This window comes from Eleutherodactylus coqui, chromosome 10 (assembly GCF_035609145.1).
Source record: "Eleutherodactylus coqui strain aEleCoq1 chromosome 10, aEleCoq1.hap1, whole genome shotgun sequence".
NCBI classification, from domain to species: domain Eukaryota; kingdom Metazoa; phylum Chordata; class Amphibia; order Anura; family Eleutherodactylidae; genus Eleutherodactylus; species Eleutherodactylus coqui.
Genome location: NC_089846.1, coordinates 63,046,114 through 63,070,966, shown reverse-complemented (window position 1 = coordinate 63,070,966; position 24,853 = coordinate 63,046,114). Strand labels below are relative to the sequence as shown.

General features: G+C 41.3%; 1 protein-coding gene across 4 annotated transcripts in view; it reads right to left on the bottom strand.

Moving 5' to 3' along the window:
* LOC136580528 (leucine-rich repeat and fibronectin type III domain-containing protein 1-like protein) overlaps positions 1-24,853 on the bottom strand; it is a 684,740-nt gene that overhangs the window by 384,490 nt on the left and 275,397 nt on the right. For all 4 annotated transcript variants that reach the window (XM_066581146.1, XM_066581149.1, XM_066581145.1 and 1 more), the window contains exon 2: positions 17,441-17,593. The gene's annotated coding sequence lies outside the window, so the exon portion shown is untranslated. The remainder of the gene's footprint in view (positions 1-17,440; positions 17,594-24,853) is intronic.

Sequence of the window (24,853 nt, the reverse complement as noted above, 5' to 3'; positions counted from 1 at the left end):
GCGAAAAAGGGGCGTGGCCGAGCACGTTTGCTCATCTCTATTAATAACAGAACAATAAGTTAATTGAGCTGCCAGAGCCAAGACAAGCAGCTTTCACACTTAAAATAGCAAAATGAAGATTGTAGACAGTTGGCAAAGAAAAGCAAGGTTAACCTGGGAGAGCAAATATCACTACTCATCTCCTGTTAGACTCCATTAGCTGAGCTACACACCATACACTTTCATGAGGTGTTGTGAGGGTGGAAGCAAATTCTATTCTTGGGCTACTTTATCTGAAGACTTACTAATAACATTCACTCAAATGTACCGAAATGTTCCAGGAGGTTCTCAAACCTGGAGCTATGTCAGGCGAAGTAGTGATTATGATGAGTGCACACACTTTTCATTGCTTCCTGTCAGTAAACTCAATGAAAAGCACCACCGCCAACTACTCTACTGTGCAAAACAGCTCCTTCCCAGGAAAATTAAATTAAATTGCACAGAAGATAAGAGAAAATATGTTACGTTTGTGACCCTTTAAGATGTAATTTATTCATTCATGATAAGACTACACACACACATATATATATATATACACATAGTTTTTACAGGCGTAATTCTCTGCAAAAAATTCTACACTAACTTCTGCTGTGTGAACATAGCATTATGACTTTCTGCGGCGCTCGAAAATCATGGTGCTAGAAAATGCCGTGCTCGAGCGCAGGTCTGCGGAGCCCCATTGAATTCAATGGGAGCGTTTTACAACAAAATGCCGCAGTAAGTGCTGTAAAAAGCGCATGTGTGAAAGTGGCCTTAAGGGTGACTTCACACACAGCATTAAAAAAAAAATGCTACAGTTTTTGTGGCAGTTTTGGATGTTATTTTAGGACTCTTTCACATGGGTGGAATTATTCTACAAGGGTACACTGAAATATGCCGCTGAAGAAATAGAGCATGTGGCATATATTTTCGCATATACTTATAAACACATACGTATACATGTAAAATATAGTACAAAAACGATGAATGTGAGGGAAGCCATTGAAATCAATGGGTTCTACTCTCTGCGTTTTGTGCAAGCAATTTTGCGCACATGAAAACTGCGCAAAATCATTCGTCTGCAGGTTCCCTTAAATGTGGATTTTATTGCGGAATTGCATGCAGAGTTAAGCTACTTTCAATTCCGCTTTAAAATCCGCACGTTATGGCGACTACATGAGCATGTTTGCGTGCACATTGCACAGAGAATGGAACCCATTGTTTTGAATGGGTTCATTCTCACGCCGTTCTTTTTTGTGCAGGCATTTCGGTCACACGAAAAGCAAATGTGACATGCTCTATTTTTGTATACATTTGCACACCAAAGGTCCCCATAAGAGTCTATGGGGGGGTGTAAATGCACACATATGTTTGCATGGCTACGCGCAAAACTCTGCACATACCTGCGAAAACCAGCACCTTGTAAGGCTAATTAGCCTTTAAAATCAGGGCAGAGGTGATTCTGTCACCTGTGTGAACAAGCGGCACCTGCTCCAATACCCTCAGTAACTCTCAAAAAAAGACCTTCACTGCGCATATACGTTGCGCAAGAGTGAGCGTTTAAGTGCTTTCGCCCATGTGTGGCTACTCTAAGGGCTTCCGCAGACAGGTAATCTTGCACACGCAAAACCGCTTGCGCAAAAAGCAGAGAATAGAACCCATTGATTTCAATGGGTCCCTCAGATTCAGCATTTTTGCAATCAATTTTCGCCCACGCGAAAATATATGTGGCATTTTCGGTTTTATTTTAGGATTCATCTGGAGTGAAAAAGTCTAGAACTGATGTGGCATTAGATAATGTCTAAAGATTTTGCTCAGCCGTCAGATAAAGTGTCTCATGGTTTGATAAAAGCAGGATTTTAGAATTTTAGACCTTAGGTTCCCTTCACATCTGCAATAAGCATTAAATTTCCCTCCGTGGTTAGACAGATCCGTCTTATAATGGAACCAAACTGTGCTGAATGGACTCAATTGACTATAATGGGGTCAATTCAGTTCCTGGATCTGTCCGGCATTTTTACCGGATGAAAAAGTCCTACATGCACAACTTTCTCTTCTGGCATTTTATGCCAGGTCTGTGCTGGAGACTCTGAATGGGGCCTCCAATGCAAATGTGAACAGAGCCTTACATGTGCCCCTCGAAATAGTGATGCCGGTCTCTCAGATAAAATAGCAGAGTGACTGCTGATAGGAATACAATGCTTAAACTGCACCTAATACTGGTCAAAACATCTGATTGTGAACCCCTAAGAAGAGGTTTCGTTGTAAATCTACAATATATGGAAACTTTGTTTCACTTTTTGAAAAAGAAGCTGGGCCTACTGTAAAAGCCCCAAAAGCCATTCAGTAGCTGAGAGAGTTGTTTAGTGCAGTCATCCAGGCACTAACTATCTTCAGCAGTAAACCGGGAGAAGTAGTGGACTTGGGGGAGCTGGTTACTTACCGGTATGGTGAAACACAGGTGGAGATAATCATGAATCAGACCAGTAGCCTAAAGGAAAGGCTGGCCTTATAGTGGACCCTCCAATAGTGATAAAAGACTGTGTGAGTCTAACAGACCAAGTGCACCGGGTGTAAGAAATAGCTAAGGCTGTATTCACAGAGGAGAGTGCGATTTTGTAAAACTGACCATTTTCCATTCAATTTTAATGTGTTTTTTTTTTTACACACAATTGTCATCCATTTTACATCTTTTTTTCACATGCGTTAAATAAAATTACAAGGACCTGGTCTTTTTTTCATGTGGTCCCCATAGTAGCATGCATTAAAAAAAGGACTGCTCTGGCATGGCATGCGAGTGCAATCCATTTTTTGAATGCTAGCATAGTTGGCAATTCTTGAGTGAAAAATCGCGTATGTAAATTAACCCATTGAAATGAATAGGTAGTTCTTCTATGCGGGTACTGTCCATCTTGGACTAAGATAGAACTCGTGCCTTAAAAACATGCATGCAAATATAGCCTTAGATCAAGGGAAGTACAGAGACTGGTATGAGACTACTGTTATTAGCCAAACTGAACTTAAATTGCCATATCCAACGTTGCCAGTATACAGAGACAGGTAACTTTCATATTATATCATATACTGTTTATGCTTTGTATATCCTAATGTGTATCCTCTATGATATTAGTGTAGTATGTCTCCACATAATGTGTAGCAGGCAGTTGGCTCTTGCATTTTTGCATTGTTTGGAAATAACCAAACGATACCCAAGAATTGAGAATCTTCTGTGTTCTGCACCAAAATAAATAGACTTTTCCGGCTATTATTCAATGTCATGTTGCTTCTGGATCACAGATTACTTCGTAAAAAAATGGGTGGTTTATGCTAATATTCCATATTGGACTGATTTATGGTACTGTAAGCCATCAACAAATCTTCATCAATCCCTTAATTGGCATCAATATCCAAAGAACTGAAGCAAACTGGGGTTATGTCAGGGTGGAAATTTTATGAAATTAGCATAGCACTCTACCAATTTGCTCCCAGAACATTTAGCTGAATACTGGTGGAAACTGCTGTTCAAGGATATTGTTGCTGAAATTGCTTGTTAGTTCTCTTTAGTGTAAGTTTTTTTTGTGTGAAAAGTGTCATATTAATATAGTAGGGACGCAACTTTCGGATGTGGATACAAACTACATAAGAGCAAAACAAATTCAGAACTGGCTGAGTGATCGTACTCAAAGAGTGGTCATAAATGGCGGAACTACAAGGCTCTGTCCTGGGTCCAGTGTTGCTCAACATATTAATAAATCATCTAGAGGAGAGGAAACTGATCACATTTGCTGACAACACAAAGCTAGGATGGATCGCTAACACTGGAGAAGAGATAGAAAGGATTCAAATAGATATGGACCAAATTGAATAGTGGGTGGTGACTAACAGAATGGTATTTAACAAGGAGAAATGCAAAGTCCTACATCTGCGCAAGAAAAATGAAAAAAGCACATACAGAATGGGAGGAATTGGGCTAAGCAGCAGCACATGTGAAAAAGACTTGGGTAAACTAATAGATCACAGATTGAACATGAGTCAACAAGGTGATGCAGAAGCAAGAAAGGCAGAGACAATTCTGGGATGTATTAAGAGAAGCACAGAGTCTAAATCACGTGAGGTTATTATGCCCCTCTACTCTTCCTTAGTCAGACCTCAGCTGGAAAACTGTGTCCAGTTCTGGGCACCCCACTTTAAAAAAGACATCAACAAACTGGAGCAAGTTCAGAGAAGAGTTACCAAGATGGTGAGCGGTCTACAAATCATGTCCTATGAGGAACGGTTAAAGGATCTGGGAATGTTTAGCTTGCAAAAAAGAAGGCTGAGGGGAGACTTAATAGTGGTCTACAAATATCTGAAGGGCTGTCACAGTGCAGAGGGATCAGCCCTATTATCATTTACACAAGGAAAGACTAGAAGCAATGGGATGAAACTGAAAGGGAGAAGACACAGATTAGATATTAGAAGACACTTTCTGACAGTGAGGGTGATCAATGAGTGGAACAGGTTACCACGGGAGGTGGTGAGTTCTCCTTCAATGGAAGTGTTCAAACAAAGGCTGGACAAATATCTGTCTGGGCCGACTTAGTGAGTCCTGCATATTAGCAGTTTATGCTTAGGTTAAGCAGCGCTGCTGATAAGAGTCACCTGATTGGCTCTTCGGCACCACGTGACTACACAGCGTGCACGCGCATTGCCTTCAGCAGCCGTGCACTACACACTACAGTTAAGCAGACGTGCACTACACACTACACTTAAGCAGCACGGGGTTAGGTTTAGGGTTAGGTTTACGGTTAGGTTTAGGGTTAGGATTATCTAAACCTAACCCTAACCCCAACCCTAACCCTAAACCTAACCCTAAACACTAAAACTAACCCTACACCTAACCCTAAACGTAACCCTAAACCCTAACCCTAAACCCTAAACCTAACCCTAAACCTAACCCTAAACCCTAACCCTAAACCTAACCCGTGCTGCTTAAGTGTAGTGTGTAGTGCACGACTGCTTAACTGTAGTGTGTAGTGCACGGCTGCTGAAGGCAATGCGCGTGCACGCTGTGTAGTCACGTGGTGCCGAAGAGCCAATCAGGTGGCTCTAATCAGCAGCGCTGCTTAACCTAAGCGTAAACTGCTAATATGCATCCTGCACTGAGCAGGAGGTTGGACCCTGGAGGTCCCTTCCAACTCTACTATTTATTCTGATTCCATGTTTTCTGAAAGTGCAGGTACACTACACCGATGCCATTCTACACTGTACATATGGAATATGTGGATGTGCTATTAGGGGTTTTCTTTATGAGAATGTTACATGGCGAATTTATTTACAGAGAAATGCAAAAGGTGCTATATGAGGATTGATGATGTGTTATCAGGAGGGGGTTTAAAGAGTGGTATATTTTTCACTGCCGAGAAATATAAGCTCTTCCTACTTCCAACTGTGCATCTCTTCAGACATGTAGACAGACTGTAGCAGCTGCTCTTTGTACTCGGTATATTTTTAGCATTGGGGGTTTGAAGCAGATTCTTCAGATCATACAGTAAATAGCGGAAAGATAAAAGATCCAGGCAGTGGCAGTTTACGTGTATATGTGTCAGAGCTGAAAGAAAGAAGGAATATTTATCGGGTCAGCCGTGGACTTACAACTAGAGAGGCCGACCACCTACCAAGCTGTCAAATTGAGGTGTGATCCAGGAACCAAAATAACAATCTCCTGAAACCTCTAGTGCTTCAAACAAAGCCTCGCCGTTGAATACGGCATTGAACAGAAGCTTCGCTCTTCTTACATTCATGGAGGCACCTTCAACGAGAGGCGGTAAAAACAAACAGGTGCCTTACTGCAATGTTCCGAGATGCAAATCCTACAGCAAGAACAAGGAATTCTCTGGAGAGAGATACTGCATCAAGTTTTGATAAGACCTCACTATTTATCATACTGAATGTTGCTAGCAATGCTGGATGAAATAAAATACAACGGCATCAGCATATTCAGGTCTGCAGAACATACAGCTGATTGAAGATGCCTGAATACTGTTGCAAGAATGCGGTGCCAAACTGACAAATCACTCGCAGCATTCCTGCATAGATAATTAAAACATTAAAAATACATTAGTGTTTTCTTCAGAAATCTGTGAAGTGAGCTCTTTCACATTGTTCGTCAGCAGGGCTCGTACATGGAGGCAGAGCAGTCAAACATGGAGACCATATGGTTAAACAAACAAAGGATTAGAGAATGTGTTTGTCTTAGAGGTCCACTCTAGGATAAACCATGCACTGCTTATGTATGCACCCATTTCTATCGGGGCATGGCCATAGGGTTGCAGAGGTTGCAGTCAAACACGGGCACTGGTGGGAGGTCAGAGGCCCTTTTGCCACAGGACCAGTTTAATAAATGGTACACCTTATGTGAGAGCCTAGTTATAGATTTTGCACCTGTCATGTATGGTCATCCACATCCAGATTCTATCATCATGGCTTGAGAGGCTGCACAAGAAACACCTTCTCCCATACAGTTTAAGTAAGCCTTCAAAAATCAGAAAAAGCATAAGGTTCCCCAGCCTGATTTTTTGAGACTTTTTTTGTCCAATTTTTGTTCTAACCATGCAGAAAAAAAATATTTGTGCAATATACTTGAATTAGCGATGCTAATGATATTTCTTACTCATGCAATGCCTTGTGCAGTTCTTTTTCTGCTGGTGCATATTACGGATGTAGCAATGCTTAACTTGACATACAACTTTTTTCTTGCATTTTCAGTAGCTTTAAATAGTAACATAGTTCGTAAGGCTGAATGAAGACAATGTCCATCTAGTCCAGCCTGTCTAGCCCCCTGTTTTGTTGATCCAGAGGAAGGCAAAAAACCCCAAGAGCAGAAGCCAATTAGCCCTTTTGGGGAAAAAATTCCTTCCCGACTCCCTAATGGCAATCAGACTGTTCCCTGGATCAATCCCTAATAGTTCCTTCCTGCCTGTATACCCGGATTAACAATTAACCTAAGATTTATATCCTGTAATATCCTTCCTCTCCAGAAAGACATCAAGTCCCCTTTTAAACTCCTCTAAGGATTTTGCCATCACTACGTCCTCAGGCAGAGAGTTCCACAGTCTAGCTGCTCTAACAGTAAAGAATCCCTTTCTATGTTGGTGATGAAACCTGCTTTCCTCTAAACGTAGCGGATGCCCTCTTGTTACCGTTGCAGTCCTGGGTATAAACAGATCCTGGGAGAGATCCTTGTATTGTCCCCTCATGTACTTATACATGGTTATTTGCTCGCCTCTTAACCTTCTTTTTCTGGAGTAAATAGTCCCAATTTTGATAGCCTCTCTGGGTATTCCAGTCCTGTCATTCCATGTATTAGTTTAGTTGCCCTTTTTTGAACCCCCTCCAGCACTGTAACATCTTTCCTGAGCACCGGTGACCAGAACTATACACAGTATTCCATGTTAGGCCTGACAAGTGCCTTATATAATGGAAGGATAATGTTCTCGTCCTTCGCCCCTATACCTCTTTTAATGCATCCCAAAACTTTATTTGCCTTTGCAGTAGCTGATTGGCATTGGTTACTCCAGTTTAGTCTACAATCCACTAGTATCCCCAGGTCTTTTTCCATATCACTTTTCCCTAGCAGTACCCCATTAAGCGAATATTGGTAACATCCATTCTTGCTGCCCATGTGCATAACCTTACATTTATCAACATTGAACTTCATTTGCCATTTTTCTGCCCAAGCCCCCAGCTTATCTAGGTTAGTTTGTAGCTGCACATTGTCCTCCATTGCATTAATTATATTGTATAGTTTTGTGTCATCTGCAAATATTGATATTTTACTGTGCAGTCCCTCTATCAGGTCATTGATAAATATATTGAACAGAATGGGGCCCAATACTGAACCCTGTGGCACTCCACTAGGGACTGTGGCCCAATCGGAGTATGAGCCATTTATTACCACCCTCTGCTTTCTATCGTTGAGCCAATTTTTAACCCCATTACACACGTTTTCACCCAATCCAAGCTGTCTCATTTTATATATTAGCCTATTATGTGGCACGGTGTCAAACGCTTTAGAGAAGTCCAGATATACGAGATCAATAGACTCTCCCAGGTCGAGCTTTTGTTGTGTTAAGATAAGATAACTTGTTGCAACAAATTATCAGTATTGGGTTAAATTTTATTATACATTGGTTCTCCTGCCCCAATACTGAAAACTTGCTGCAAGAAGTTATCCTATCTTCAGGGGGTTGTTGACGAAAAAAATGCTCTGGTCTTGCAAAATGCTGACTTACAAAAAGTCTATCTTAAAAAAAAAGTGTTCATATTGTGCAAAAGTAGTAAAACATAATAAAACTTTTAGACATTTGGTGATGTTGCAATCACAATGACGCACAGAATAAAATTAATGTAATAATAATCATAACATATAGAGAATGCCGTAAAAATAAATCCCAAAAAACAATGTTCAAATAACTTTTTCTCCATTGCCCTCAGCTAAAAAAGTAATAAAAGTTACTGAATACATTATATGTACCCGAAATTGGTTCCGATAAAAACTAGAACTTGTCTGCAAAATACAAAGTGCTATATAGCTACACTAACAAAAAAAAAATTATGACTGCTGGAACACAAAAGGGGAAACGGCTTACTGTTTTTAAGGCTGAAACTTGTTATGTCACTAAGAGGTTAAAAATGGAATTAATGCGACTGATTTCTGTGCTAAATGTCTTTACATGATCCATAAATTCAAAATTTAGAACAAGCAAGTGACATTTCAAGGTGTTTCCAATTTAGATGTGACCGTTAGGCTAGTACCACACAGGCGATCGCGATTTTGCGGTTTTTTTCCCCATGATTTTTGAGCATCAGCGCTGCTTTTTCTCACAAAATCATCGCTGCCACTCGCGATTTTCTTGCGCATGTGAAACCACCCTTAGGGGGTTGAGAAAGAACCAGCAGGATGGTAAAAAGGATCAATGCTTGGAAAAATAGGCATTTCCCTTTGTCAATAGGGTGTGCCTCGGCACTGTCCAACACTGTTAGCACTGATTGGACAGTATCAGAGAGTGTACACACCCCATTCACACCCAGTTTTCGATTTATTCATATATTTCCAGGAAGAATAACTGAGGAATAACAAAATGACGATTTCTAGGAAAATATGTTTAAGAATTGTTATTTTTGGGGAATACAAGCATTTACTAAATAGACCTGTCAGAAGAACAAAAAGATAGCTCTTTTACAGAAGCTAAAATATATTTCAGTAGATTAAAGGGGTTGTGCCAAGTTATTAAGTTATTCCATATTCACAAGATAGCAGATAAATTTATGATCGTGGGGGTTCGACTGGTGGGACCACCATCAATCCCGAGAATGGGGCTCCAGTTGATACTTGAGTGAATGTAGCAGATGTCACGCAGATTGCAGAAGTACTTGAACTCTGTAATCTCCAGCGCTGTAATCAAAGTGAATGGAGCGGCAGCACGCCTGCCTGACCTCAGGGATAGACTGGACCCCCATTTCCTGGATCGGTGGGTAGGACCTGACTGATTATAAAGTTATCTGCTATCCAATAATTTTATAACTTGGCACAACCCTTTAAACTTAAAACCAGTAAAGGGCATACCAGTGGCTCCTCCCTATTTCTGTATTCGGCAAAAATTCCCCTTGAAATGACCATGTGATATATTGGATTGTAAACTGCCTTTTCAAACTGAGGAAGGATCTGGTATGATCTGAAACGTGTTTTTCTTGAGGTAAAAAAAATAGACGTTTTTTTAATGCAACTCTGATGATCATGGATGACAGTAGTGAAAAGCATCCAGTTTTTCTCTACCACCATTACGTCATGTAAATGAAGGAGAGCTATTTGTCAAGGGCATATGTACCATAGAGGCAGACAATACAGCTGCTATAGGGTCCTTGGAGAGAAGAGACCCGATGAGGTTCGATTTCACCCTCTTTTTTATCGGGTGGCTGGATCCAGAGCAGGACCTCACTCTCCAGAGGAAATGCATTGCTCGAAAAGTGGAGGGACAATCAAATACCAGACCCTTCTCTTCCGGGTGCCAAAATCCAGCAAGGGGCCCATTTTGTATCTTAGCTATTGCTATTTCCCTATTGCTACCAGCAAGCATTGCCCAAATTCTCCCATCCTATATGAGGTCAGCAAATCGGAGATCCAATAAGGCTGTTCACATTGCACATGATATAGCGAAACGGATCCTGATTTCTGCTGATAAGATCAAAAATGCTTGACCTAAAGCTCTTCTTAAGGAAATGCCTCAAGCTAAAGACATAACTTCAAGCTCCAGAGTTCTAATGCAAAATCTTTAACGCCTCCCATCCAACTACCATGTGCCATTTATAATACAGAATCTTCTTAGGTGGCAAAAGGGCCTTCAGGCCCCCTCAGGCACCACCGCCTGGTGTCCCATACTGCACCTCCGCCTCCAGCTCTAAGTTCATATCCTTAGAGTGAAGCAGTAACTTATATGGCAGCTATATAAATTGAACTTTTTTGCGAGCCAACAATTCGAAGTTTATATCGGAGGAGGAAGATAAGGAAGATGGAATAGAGAGACACTGGAAAATAACTAACAATAAGCAAAAGATAATGAAATATTGCTAGTGGCAAAGAACTAAAAACACACACACAGTCCATTGACATAGATTCCGGATACCAGAAGATGAGGTATTGCTAATGTTCTCGTTATCCGCTGACCTATAATGTTTCCCTATCACACAATCATCCCGCTGTTCCCCCGAGGGATAATTTTACCTCAGACTCAGCACTTCCATTACCAGGCAATGATGCTGATATCTTCGGAGTATTTATGTCGTATCCCTGCCAAACCAATATGATCTCTTTATTATTAAAACAATATCATTTCTTCATTATGACTGCTTCCGAAGATATCTCCGAAAATAGCTTCTGTCTGGTAAAAACTGAGCAGGCGGCCATCTTGTCAACTAAACAATCTTCATGAAAATGTTATCTTTCGGTTTCTTAGATGTCTTCTACAAGCCCAAAGCAAAATACCTTAAGCCTGAGTGACACTGCTAGTTCCCGATACAGTTATATTGGAAAGACTTGCATAAAATGTTGTGTTTTTGGGTTCTTCTGTTAAGAATGTGAGGCTAGGATATAAAATCTGTATTATGGAAGACCTGTCAACGCCGATTCCCTTAAGGCATGTTACAGTGTGGCTGTGCAAATTTAAATTCTTTGCCCAAACGTAGGTGAAAAATAATATGCGACGCTGCAATATTGTAAACCCTTTTTGGTGCAAACAAACATGTATTTGTCTTTGTTTGAACCTCAATAGACCTGCAGGACTTTTAGCACTGCAATGTGCACTGACAAATCAGCGCAGGGAAACAAATAATGGTCCTTTCTGACAGATGCCTCCTGCAGGAAGGCCTCTAAGAACACCATTCCCACCGGGCAGTCCCAGATTTCAGATGTTGTCCCTCTGCCCGGAGAGGCATGCTGTATGTGCTCTATATGCTTCCTCAGGACACAGATATAGTTGAATACAATGGTGGAACAAGGAGCCATGAACCCCCTGCTTCACCATTTACCATGTCACCATTGCCTTTGGCAGGCAGTGTCCATTTATCCTCTCTAGTGGGCGATGTGTTGCAGAGAAGGACAAAAGATGTTAGGTCTTCTCCAGTAGCAGTCGGAGTCAGAGGGCAATGACATGGAGGCACCATAAATGCAGAGAGGAAGCAGAGACTGTTAGACATTGGATGGACCAATAGGGAGAAGACTTGGAATGGGGCAGATCAAAAACATAGGATTTCTGTGAGGAAAAGAACTGCTGCAGACTGGTGTTCAAATATCAGCAGTTGGCATCTAAGAGGATATCCTTACTTGAAGGGGTGCTAAGAGGGCATTATTACTGTGAGGGGGCCACATTACAATGAGGGAATACTATTACTGTGTGGTAAACTAAAGGGGCACTATCATAAAACTTTGCCGTTTACCATACCACATGACTTATCCCTCTTTCGATTTTTTTGAGAGTTGGGATGTATGGATTCCTTGTGTCACCAACGAACACAGAAATGGTGACACTAGTAAGGTAACAGCTAGCTTGCTCTTCCTCAATGCATCAGGAGACCTGAATTATTTGTTTAAATGGCAACATACAATGCAATACTGTATCAAAAAACATTCAACAGGGCATTACAGTGTAGAATGTAACAGTTAAATTTTGTAATGGGGCAAGCATGTATCACTTGCAGTGCCCCCTCTTAAATGACAGCTGTACAGTCCTCTATTCATGCAGGGAGAAGTCCAGAGTCTTAATGATAAGTGGCGCTACAGTGATCCTTTCATTGCCCTAGACCACCGGAGATAAAGACATTAGCCTCTTCAATTAACTAGACCACCAGGGATACAGACATTAGACCCTTTACTGCCATATACTCCCAGATTTGCAGAAATCAATCCATCTCTGCCCTAGACCACCAGGAATGGTCCCCCTTCTTTTCCCTAGACTACCCCCTTTGTTTCTCTATACCATCAGAAATGCAGACATTAAAGGGGTTGTACCAGAATATCAAATTATCCCCCATCCACATGAGAGGGGATAACTTGTAGATCGGTGGGGGTCTCACAGCTGAGATCCTCGCCAATCTTAAACTCAAGACAACCCTTTTAATGCAATTAGTTAATGGGTTCCATAAACAAGTCACTTTATGCAATGCAGCCGTCAGGTGGTCTATAAATACAGCGGCGGGCCATCTTAGGCTCCTATAAATATAGCGGCGGGGCATCTCTAGACTCCTCTAGTCTAAGTTTTAATTTAAATATGACTCAAAGCTAAAATTATTCTCCAGATGCATGAAGAACCAAAGGTTGGGGACTGGGCATAGTGTGCAGAAGAGATTACATTGTGCATTGTGTAGCTGCATGAAAACCAGGAGACACATCAATTGCTGCTGCTTTACTGCAGCCTGCTTGGCTGCTTTTACTAAATAAATTATTTAGTACTCATGGTGCCTAAAATATGATTAATTAAGATTATGATCACCCATCACACACCATGAAACATAATTAATGTTCAAATTCAGAAACTTCAAATCCACAGCTCCACTACAGCGGGCAGACCCAATATCCTATTCGTTTTCTGTCTTTATTATTTTTGGATTGATACCTTAACCCCTTGGTGGCCGGCCTATTTTGCGCCTTAATGAGCAGGCAATTTTCTTTCGGTTTACATCCTCACATCCCAAGAACCATAACATTTCATTTTTTTGTCAACAAAGCCATATGAAGTATTGTCGTTTATGGCATGAGTTGTGTTTTTAATGGCACCACGTTGGAGTACACATAGTGTATTTTTAACTCTCATTAAACTTTTTCTTCTTGGGGGGTGGGAAGTGGAATAGAAAAAAAACTGAAATTCCGACTTTGTCTTATAAGTTTGTTTTTTTTTAATGGGGTTTACCACACAGTATGAGTAATGTGTTAACTGTATTCTTTGGGTCAATACATATATAATTTTGTTTTAATACTTTTGCACAATGAAAACCTCTTTCATTATAAAATTGTATTTGCTTTACTGCATTTCATAACCATAGTGACATCTCAGAAGTTTTGATCAGTGGAGGTTCGGGTGCTGAGACCCCCAGCGATCACTAAAATGAATGAGCAGAAGCACTGAGCTGAGCACTGAGCCTGATCGGCTAATTCCATCAATGCTCAAAGCCGTGTACAGACTCCACAGAAATTCTATGGAGTGCGTAAGCCTCTCAAAATGACAGCTGAACATGTACAGCACTCAGATGAGCGCTTCAGTTTGTTGTTTTTAGTGATTGGTGGGGGTCTCATCACCCGGACCTCCACTGATCAAAACTTCCAACATGTCACTGTGACATGTCAGATGTTTTTAAAAAGTTTTGTTATACTTTAAGTTATACTTATGTGAATTACTGTTGAGCGATTATTGAAGTAATCGGATCAGGAGTGACAGACCCAATTTAAAAAATAATTGTGAATCATGACTCCCAATTCCAAATACTATTAAAACTCAACAGGAGTAAAAATTACATTCTCTAATTTGGGCTCCTTGAACAACAGTGGAGGTTGTGGTGGCGGCAGCAGCGGCGGCCTAGTGGTTAGTACTGCTGCCTTGCAGTCGTGGGGTCCCAGGTCCAAATGCCCATCAAGGCTAGATTCAAACCTAGAACTGTAGCTCTACAAGGCAGCAGAGCTAAGCCAACACAACTGTCCACTCTGCTCATAGCAGAGAGCCAATAATTTTGGTGATTTTTGCTAAAAATCAGATGATCGATTGAATTTAGCAAAAATTGCTCTAATTTTATCATCCGGCGGATCACAACGAGCAACACTACTGTGAATAGGAACCTACTGTTGAAAAACTGCTTACAAGAACTGACTTTTCTGTGTTTAATGAGTAGGTTTTTTAAAGAAACGCTGTCATTAACTTTTAACCCTATAAGCTAAGTTTATGGGTTGAAAGTATGTGACTCATGGAGTTCAGGGATATAAGTATTATACTTACTTCCCCAATCATTTTCCTGATGTGAGCGATGAAAGCCACTGCTGATTGCATTGAGCAGCGCAACTAAGTAGTCTGACCATCATAAAATGAGGATGAGTGGACTACTGGGCTAGTCGCTCAATGCATTGAGCGGTGGATTTCAGCGCTATCACTGGGGAACAATGGGTCAGGTAAGTATAACACATGCTCAGACTCAGTGGGTCACCTACTTCCAGCTCATAAGCTTAGCTTATAGGGCTGAAAGTAGATGACAGATTCCCTTTAAAGTGTGGCACACTTTGTGCCCATAGACTTTAGAGATCTAAATCCAATATAGTATCTGCCAATATCAGCACCACAAGAAGCAAATGACTGTAAATTACAGTAAAAATCTAAGTCAACAGGATAGATGACAGATGTGCGCTGGGATTCCCACCAATCATTAGAAAAAAGGTTGTCAAGCCCCCGTTCATCCTCATTGCATGACTGCAGTGAGAAGTAGGACTGCTCTGTTCATTGAACAGAATGGAAACCCTGAGAGGTGTTATTTGCATTCATAGATCACAAGGTATATTGTATGTGATGGACATGTGGGTTTTCCTAAGTGTGGATACTTTGTGTACTTAAGCGAACCATAATAGAAGATACAGAGATATAATTATAAAAGTAAATCGGACGATTATCATGCAAATTGCTAGTTTGATTGAGCGGTTTGCATGATAATTGTGCAGTGTGAACGCATGCAGTGAAAGACCGAACAGTGATAAATAGCTGATCAAAATCTTTCATGCAGACCATAGAATCATCATTGATTTGCTGCTGCAGCATTCAGTTAAACAGGCAGTCATTCATAGATGAACGACTGCCTGTTTACTGTGAATGGGGGCAGGCAGGTCGGAACGATCCCCAGGTTGCTCCGCATCCATTCACTAAGAGATGATTGCCCTATTTAAAAGCACAGGAACGATCATTACTGGGATGGCTGTCAAGCACTTCAGCTCTCATCTAGCAGAAAATGGGCTTTACATAGACAAGGCTGACAAACCTAATTTAAGTGATTTTCTTCAAAAGGTGCAAATGCTGGTGGTGTTCAGGATAACAGTTGTCACCATGACATTCAGACTATCGTATTCCTCCTGTAGAAATGTGGAAGAATTACTAGTCTAAAGGTCTTTTTACATGGACTGATGATCGCCCAACCAAAAGTGTGTGCAAACAAAACGTTCCCAGTCTTTACCTTGTGCAAACACCCCAGCGATCAGGATCAGTCAACAAGCAAACCACTTGTTTATCGGCTGATTGCATCTTTTAGTTGCACATAAAATGATCCTTTGTCAGCTGCACATCTCCCTGTGTAAAAACGAACGGCTGTACAAACAATCGTAAGATCACTCATGTAGTCGTTCATCTTCTGACAATTGTAAAAGGTCCATAAATGAGCATCTATCAAGTTGTTGTATTCTCAATAGGCTCTAAATACATACAATTTATTTGCCCATGCATAGAGGTTGCCTGAGTTGTCTTTTTATGTTAAAACCCCCTTCCCCGTACAGTAACATAACTACCTGGCATATACTCACCTCTCTGTCATGCGCCACCGCTCAAGGGCTCCCCTCTGATGTCATGTTTACAGGCTGCCCCAGCCTATATACAGGACATGACAGGCTGCTGCAGCCAATAAGAGAGTTCAGCGATTGAGGTGAGTATACATCAGTTAGTTATCTTACTGCATAGGGAAAGGGGTTTTAACATAAAATAACAATTCGGACAACCTCTTTAAGGGTATGTTGAGATGGTGTTTTTTTATGTGGATTTGCTAGGGAATCCAGATGGAATCTACAGCAGATCTGTATCATTTTGCTTTTAATGTAAATTGAAATCAATATGTGGGGGGAAAAAAAGGAGAAGTGTCATGTCACTTCTTGGGCTAACCCGTGCAGAATCTGAGTTCAGGACTCCACATGTGGATTTACCCATTAACCCTTTCCAGTCCAATTTGTATCCTGGTTTTCCTAGGGGGCTTACTCTTTTTCTGCCGTTACACAACGGCGCTATATGCTGGCTAAAGCCAGTACTGCATGAGGTGACATGTTGGATAGGCTCCGACAGCAGAGAGGCTGGCAGTATACAGTAAGAGAACCCCAACGGATGTCTACCAACATCGGAGCTGTACAGCCTTATATCATAATGTCTTCAGATGTCAGACAGTGGATTAGAAAGGGTTAAAAAGGATTCGTGGTACACTGAGGTACAAATCCATGGAAGAAATCAACAGCTTAGCTGTAGATTTTGAGGTAGAATTCACGCTGAAAAATCTGACGTGGAATGCACCATCAGAACATTTCTTTAGACTATCGTTCTTGACATCTACACTGTGAAGCAGTATACAAGAAGAGGAGAATGTGGTGGAAGAAGACTACGTGATCATGTTAATTTTTTTAACCCCACTACCATTTTACCCACTGTACTGGGTTGCAGAAAATGCCTATTTTAGGAGACAAGAAGGGAAGCTCAGAAGACATGTAATTGCATGACTGGATAACAAGGAGGTTGAATTTGATTCAATTCAAAATGGCTGACCATAGTTAAAGACTATAATTTTATTATATCTTCCTGCCCCCAGTGCAGACTGACATAACCTTCTGTTACAGTTAGCTACTACACCTCCAATCCTTAAACATGTCACAGATACTTGAAAGCTGAGCTCCTCCTGATTGCTGGACTTTTAATCCATCAAACTATCATTATTACATTGCACTGTAGACAATGCATGGTTTATGTATCATAACATCTATATGCAGTATCTAATAAATCCTGCATCAGGATGAGCAGCAGAGGCATTGTCACAGCACACGTGTCTTCCAACAGGGTTGCCCTGCTCTAGCTTTCGGGACCGAATAAAAAGAATGTTATTTTGTAATGACCTTTGAGAAGCTTCGGGAAGGTCACCGCTCCCTCACTGGCTCCTGAAGTCTTTTCATTAGTTTTTCATTTGCTTGTGGACTTCAGCCAATAATGGATTCTCTCGGTCACACTCGTGATGCAGCTTTCTACACAGCCAAGCACAGACTCCCATCCTGGAAAGGAGAAAAAGGCAAGTTTTAATTGCTTATTTACTGTAACTCTTTACGTTGTGGTATGAATTTCACCCATGATTACCTGCAAATTATAACATGTTCCGGATATTCTGTCATATTCAAAGCTATATATCTAGTCTAACTGAATTTTATTCTATAAAAGCAGATAATATGTAGCAATCACATTTAAAGAGCTACAACTACAGTAAAATTCCCCAGGGTACACCAGAATTACCATTTGTTCCAACTGATCTATCGACCCTTTTCGGATTAGAGCACCTGGGTGTACAGCAGTGCTAAAATTGTTGGTGATATAGTAAGATTATCATCCAGCGCTTTCCCTTGTGATACAGTGTTGTTGATGACATGTGAAGGCTAATAAGAAGTCTTTCCCTTGTCCCATGACCATTAACACCAAGTTCAACAGTGTGCTCCAACAAGAATCTGTTTGAAGATACCAATAAAGTAGCTTAAACAATGCTTATTATTACACTCTCCCTCCCCTCTACCTTATACCACCAGCAATGTTACTATAAGCCCCATCTACAACCTTAGCCCCCTAGGGAATTCTCCATGAACCCAATCACTATCCAGACCAACAGTGATATTAGTATTAATCCCTTCACTACTCTAGGCCACCAGGGATATTATTGCTAATCCTCCCACTATCTTGGATGACATGGGATATTACAGTACCATGAATAATGTCATTATCCTAGACCACCAGTGATGTTATCATTAATACCTTCACTATTTTAGAACACCAGGGATATTACCACTAACTCTTGGATATTATCATGATTAATTTCATTATCCTAAACCACCAGTTATGATACAATTAACACCATCATTATTCTAGAACACCTGGGAAGCTATTATTAACATCTTCACTATCCTAGACCACCATGGACATTATGAATAAGCCTTTCACTATCCTAGATCATCTGGAATATTACCATTAAGAGTTTCACTATTCTAGACTTCCTTTACTACCCTCCTCACAGTACAGATATTTTTAAGAAATATTAAAATACTGTATATAGTCGAGTATTAGCCGACCCGAGTATAAGCCGAGTCAATATGTTTTACCACAAAAAAATGGTAAAATTTATTGACTCGAGTATAAGCCTAGCTATACTCGAGTATACACTGGCTAGAAAAAAAACTTCCATACTCCCCTCCCAGCCAGCATCTGTGCAGCAACCTGCATGAATTTTCCCTGCTGTCATTCCTGCCGTCATCTCTGCTCAGCTCTGTCATCTCTGTCAGTGCTGTGTAAGTAAGCGATGTGATTGGATTGAGTGCCACCCAATCACAGCCAGCACTTGATCCAATGACAGAGCTTACTTACACAGCGCTGACGGCGGGGGATTTGAAAACCGAGCAGGGAGATGACAGCGGGGAAAATTCTAAATCAGCTTGCGATTGGCTGTGAATGATCGAGCGCTGGCTGTGATTGGCTGGCGCTCGATCCAATCACAGCGTTGACAGCGGGAGATGACAGAGCCGAGCAGAGAGGATGGCGGGGGATGACAACGGGGAGATTTCCAGCAGCTTGCCACATCGCCGCCAGAAACACAGGAATTCAAGAAGCTTTCCGCACCACCGCCGGGGACACAGACGCCGGCTGGGAGGTGAGTATAGAGTTTTTTGGTTTTTTTTAACCCTTCCCTGACTCGAGTATAAGCCGAGGGGGGCTTTTTCAGCACAAAAAATGTGCTGAAAAACTAGGCTTTTACTTGAGTATATATGATATATGGAGCTCGGACTGACATACATACATAAAACACAAAAAAACCCAGATAAAACACAGAAAGTTTCAGAATGGGGGGCTTCCTGAATCATAATTTTCAAAAGGACAGACAAATAAGGTGATATATTATTGAGGAGACCAGAGGAAACCAATCCCTATGAAGACCATCTTATGTAGAAAGGAGACAGATTGAGTTATTGGATGACAAGTCAAAAATAGTAGATGACAGGACAGTAACGAGTCAAAGTAATTTTTAAAGCTTTTTTGGCTCAAGTTGTTTGTCACGGACTTCACTATCAATAATGACTTACCATTAGAGTGCTGAGGACTGGATATGTCTATGATAGACAAGTTGCACACATCGGTATATAGGGGCAGATTGCCTTGCAGGGTAAAAAGTACAGTAAAATACGCCGATGCACACGCAAAAAATGCATTGTTCATTCCGCAAACAAACTACGCACAGCTGTGCGCAAATATGCTTATGCTCATGTGAAGTCGGCCTAATGTAAAGTTCAGCATTTCGTTCGACTCCTTTGTTTTCCTTCCAGAATACTTCAAAGCAAAGATATAGCTGGCATAAGCCATTACTGTGAGCACAATGGAAAAACATAAACCTATGTGAAACAGCAGTGGGACAATTATAAGACAATTGCATTTGAAGTAACAGTCCTTTTACAGACACCAGTAGAGTTTTGTGTTGAGGGTGACTAGGTCACTTTAATTAAAATCTACGTACAAAGAAGCAGCAATGTGGTTGAAAGTCCCTGAGATGAAATGAAAACAGAGAGCGATAATATTGATCTGACCTGTATTCTCCATAGGGGTAATGTAGTGGTGAACAACTCAAGAAGCTACCCATTAACAAGAGGCCGTAATGAGCCTCATACAGTAGAAAGTCTTCTTCATCGCTAATGTTTTTGTAACTTTCAGTTTCCTTGAAGTTTTACTCTTCGTCAACAACTTCTTAAGTGTGCGTTGCTGACATCAGTATATGCTGGATAAAACAACAATCACAGACTAAATAACTTCAGTACAAAATATGTCCAGTCAACGAACATCGGCAGAACATCATGTGAATCCACATCAGATAGGAAAATCTAGATAGGAAAATCCAACGATCTGAGTGACTTCCAACCTGATCATCAGTACTAGACTAGCCGGGATTTCACTGCTAACCTTGTAGGGTTTTCTCGTGTAACAGTGTGGAGAGTATTCCAAGAATGGTGATTGAGGAAAAACATCCAGTGAAAGGGCATCCTGTGAATGGAAACAACTTGTCACTGAAAGGAGTCTAAGGAGGATGTCAAGAATCGATCTGATGAACACGTGCTATACAGTCAAACAAACTGCAGCCAAATACAACACTGGTGTTCTAGCCAACATGTCTGAATGCACATCTTGTCATTGCTTAGCACAGATGATATAGCAGATGATCAGTTCCAGCGCCATTGTGTCTAAGAGAGAAAGAAAGACGAGACTCCAGTGGGAAGAAAGCAAAAATTGTATCACTGAGCAGTGGAAACACATCTCCGATCAGAATTTGCGCAATTAGCATGAATTGATGAACTTACTGTCAGGTGCCAACAGTTCAGGTTGGTGGAAGTGGAGTAATGGTGTGGGGAAAGTCTTTTTGGACACCCTGAGTCCTCTGATACTGATGGACAGATGCCACAATGAATTGATGCAGTTCTGAAGACCAAAAGACATCCAAGACTCTACTAGATGGGGTCCTCTAATAAAGTAGCTATTTAGTGTGAACTGGCTTAAAGGAACGCTCTGGCCAAATCTGATAATATGGTTTATGAATAGTGTAGGGCATAAGAGGGTAATGCACGGCAGGGATTTAAGGGACACCAAAGAAAGAATCCCTGTTTCATGCACTACCCTATATGGTCTTATCCCAAAAAGGGATTAATTTCTTTATGAACAAATGTTTTTGGATTCCAGATGGTTACATGTATCTCAGTGACTTGCTGTCATGTAGTTATTGGGTCATGGATCCAGACTTGACCACGGTAACATTTAGGGCGAGCACCCACTGGCGTTTTTTTACCTGCGTTTTGCGTTTTTCCTGCACAGGCATAGAGATAACATGTGTTCCTGTCCACTGGCGTTTTTTTTGCGTTGCGTTTGCGTTTTTAACATAGGAACTGTCAGTTGCATATGTGTCCTTATTTTTCTCCTAATGCACCCATGAATGTCAATGGAAATTAACGGAAAAGCCGCGAAAACGCAGCGAAAAACGCGTGGAAAAATCGCGGGAAACGAGGCGAAAACGCGGAAAACGCAATCGCCAGTGGGTGCTCGCCCTTATGGTGAAGCATGTATGTACTCTGATCGTAACGATATATTTTTGGGGTCTTCTGGAATGACAGTTGGGTTTTGCCTTCTATGAAATGGCTTTGGACTTGTGGGCGTATAGACCACCGTACATCTGTTATTACATTCTCCTATCTCAGCGTTCGCTACATCTCATTAGGATCTTACAGTACCGGATTTTTACAGACGCCATGCAGGATCACCTCATTTGTGTCAAGTTTTATCTGCATAGCAAAAGGAAATGTATCAAAGACGCTTGGTTACAAGGAAATTTAATTTGTGCACATAATGGCGAGGTGTCAGGCCTGAGCGTACGTAACGAGAGACATGCAAATGTTCTGTATCTTGTATTGTAGGATGTAAATCTGTGTGTCTATATTTGTAAGGCTGCAGGTCAAACGGGAAATACACGTGTAGGAAATACTAAATCATCTCTGTTATTACATGAAGACCAATGGCATCTGTAAGACGATAATGCAACATCTACGAAGGTCAGCAGAAGTGGGATGCAGGGGCGTCACAAAGCCTCTACTTTTCAAGCTGGTTCCCCCGGATAGCCAGGCAAATGCATCTGTGGCCTCAGAATGCTGCAAGCTGTCTCCTGCTATGTGAGTCTTGTGCGATATTTCCGTCTGGTGCTGAGCGATGATCGCAGCAGATGCATAATGCTGGAGAAGGCCCAAAGAGAGCAAAGTGCCCGTTTGCAAAAGGCTCCCTCATATAGGGCCAGGAAGGCCACAGACCAGAGTGCCAGGTGGAAGAAAAAGAAGAGACTGCTAGGAGAAACATTTTAATGTCACTAGTCCTGAAGAGGAGCCCATGCCTTGACCTGTGCCTCAGTCCTTAGAAGCACTGAACAGAAAGAAAGTGAAATGTGTAGTCAAGAAATGAGCCGAGATCAGGAATGGAGAAAATCAGGAAAGCTGGGTGGTTCAGGCACAAGATGCATTCTTGCACTCTATGAGACCCAAGAAACTGACAGGAGATGCGATGTCTACCACAGATAACATGGGGCGCTGGCCATACCATGAGGAGGTAATGGATTCCGCTTGCCATGACCACCAATTTCAACATGGTCTCATAAGAGACTCCTGTTACCCCATGTGGCAAAAAGCCCTGTCTTTAAACTGCGGAGGAAAAGTAGTAAAACTATTGTAAAAAACTTTTGTCTTTGCCTCTACCTGTCTTTTTTCTGCACCATCTGTAACAAATTGCTCATCTTTTCAGGGTTAGAGGACATTTATAATGATGATACGACGTTTATCTTCTTGTGTGGCTGTACATTCATCCTGGTGTCCTTTCCATTCCATCGCTTTCAGGACTTGGTACGGTAGTTTATTCTCAATCAATTGTTGGGTCCTTAACATCTCCAAGCAGTGAGTAAGAGAGACGAATGGCATGATTACTAATTGATCAATAATTCTGGCAGTATTAATGGTGTTTGTTACTCGCCAGGAAAATAACTGTCTACAAAGTGCAAACAAGGCAGCCGAGCGGAGCATCTGTCATTATCCTATAATTGTCACTGCTGAGTCTTGAGGCCTTGTGACTTCCTCAATGGATGAGATAGGTCATTGAGGGCAGATAGCAGGACAGATGCTCTCCTGCATTTACATAATACATCTACATGATATAGAGAGAACAGCTTCATTATTCACATCCATTATCAAGGGGAGGCAAAAAAAAAAAAAAAAAGAATGGAGAAAAAAATGGTATAACCTCCTGCCCTGAATGTAACGAAGACTTCAGACCTACAGTTAGTTTTCCTGGAAGTTAAAATTCTTATAGTAGTTCATCCTGGGGGAGCATCGGGGTGAAGTTTATAGTTCTTTTATTACATATTGCTCTTGTACTGTCTCATAAATCAAAAGCAGCTGCATACTTTCAGCCTTTTCAGCCCTTAACAACTTGGTCTTGAATAAATCCTCCAGATGATCTGTATATGTGTATCTTGAGCAGCTGCAGAGATTTGCTTTACAGTCGATATCTAGACTAAAGAACAGAACTCATTGACTTCTATGGGCGAGTGCTGTGAGCATATTCTGAGACAGAGCTTGCTGTGCATGGAGAGGGAGGAGAGAGGAGGAGTGCTGTAGAGAGCACCTATTGTCAATGGTCGGATACTGAAATATATGCATCTAGGTATATTCTAGAGGTGTTACCGCTCATTAAAATCCTGTCCACTGGTGATAATGAGATAACTGTTAACCCTGATGGAACTACCACTGTAGTGACCATATCTGCTACAAAGCCCAGAGTCTCAGAATGGTCTGGGTCCAAGGCAGTTCAGTTGGCATTTCCCTCAGAAGCCCAGGAAAAGTGTAAAAAAAAAAGGGCTCACCACCCGTACCTATCATGGTGGCAGTGATGTGCGAACATCCCACATCACTAGCACAGAGTGTGGCGATGTTTGGGGAGGCACGCAGGCGTCCTGAGATGGTTTGGTCAGCCCACTACGAACGGTCCGACACCCTCACCTGACTGATTGCCCATAATTTGTGGGAAAACTAAAATCTTTGATTTTACAGGTATGCACGGTCCTGGATGGTTAGAAGTAACTATATCAATGCCCATTTTGTTAACTTTATACTGGCATAGGAGGTTTAATAGGTGTACAAATAGGTGTCCTATTGGCATGTGCCCTTCATGACACCTTTGGCTACATTATGGGGCTTGCTGACTCTCTGTATCCAATTTCAGGCTCTAGACCAAATCTCTAACTTAATTTCCGACTCTCTAAACATATTTAAACCCCCATAATTAATATCAGACCCCTAACTTAATTCAGACCCCATATCAGACAAAAAAAAGTATTCAGAACCCATACCAAGCTATATATACTGGTCCTCCTTGCTTCCGTTATGAGGACTTTGTCGGCCACATACTTTGTCCTGATGCTGTCCCTAGTTCAACAGCACCCAGAGCCGAACAAGAGCCGGGAATGACGAGGATAATTATACAGGTAATCTATTGGATTAATTTCTTATAAACATTTCTTATTACTGAACCTTTTTTGTATCCCTTTGCAATAAACTGGTAAAACAATATATTACCAGATGAGGGAGGCTAAAAATAAAGCCACTGCTGGTAAAACAAAAAAGTTGTAATGTTTGTAGCTTCTGTTATGGACACAAGTTGTAATGCATAAGTGAGCATAGCCATACGCTAGCTCTTGGAGATCAGGC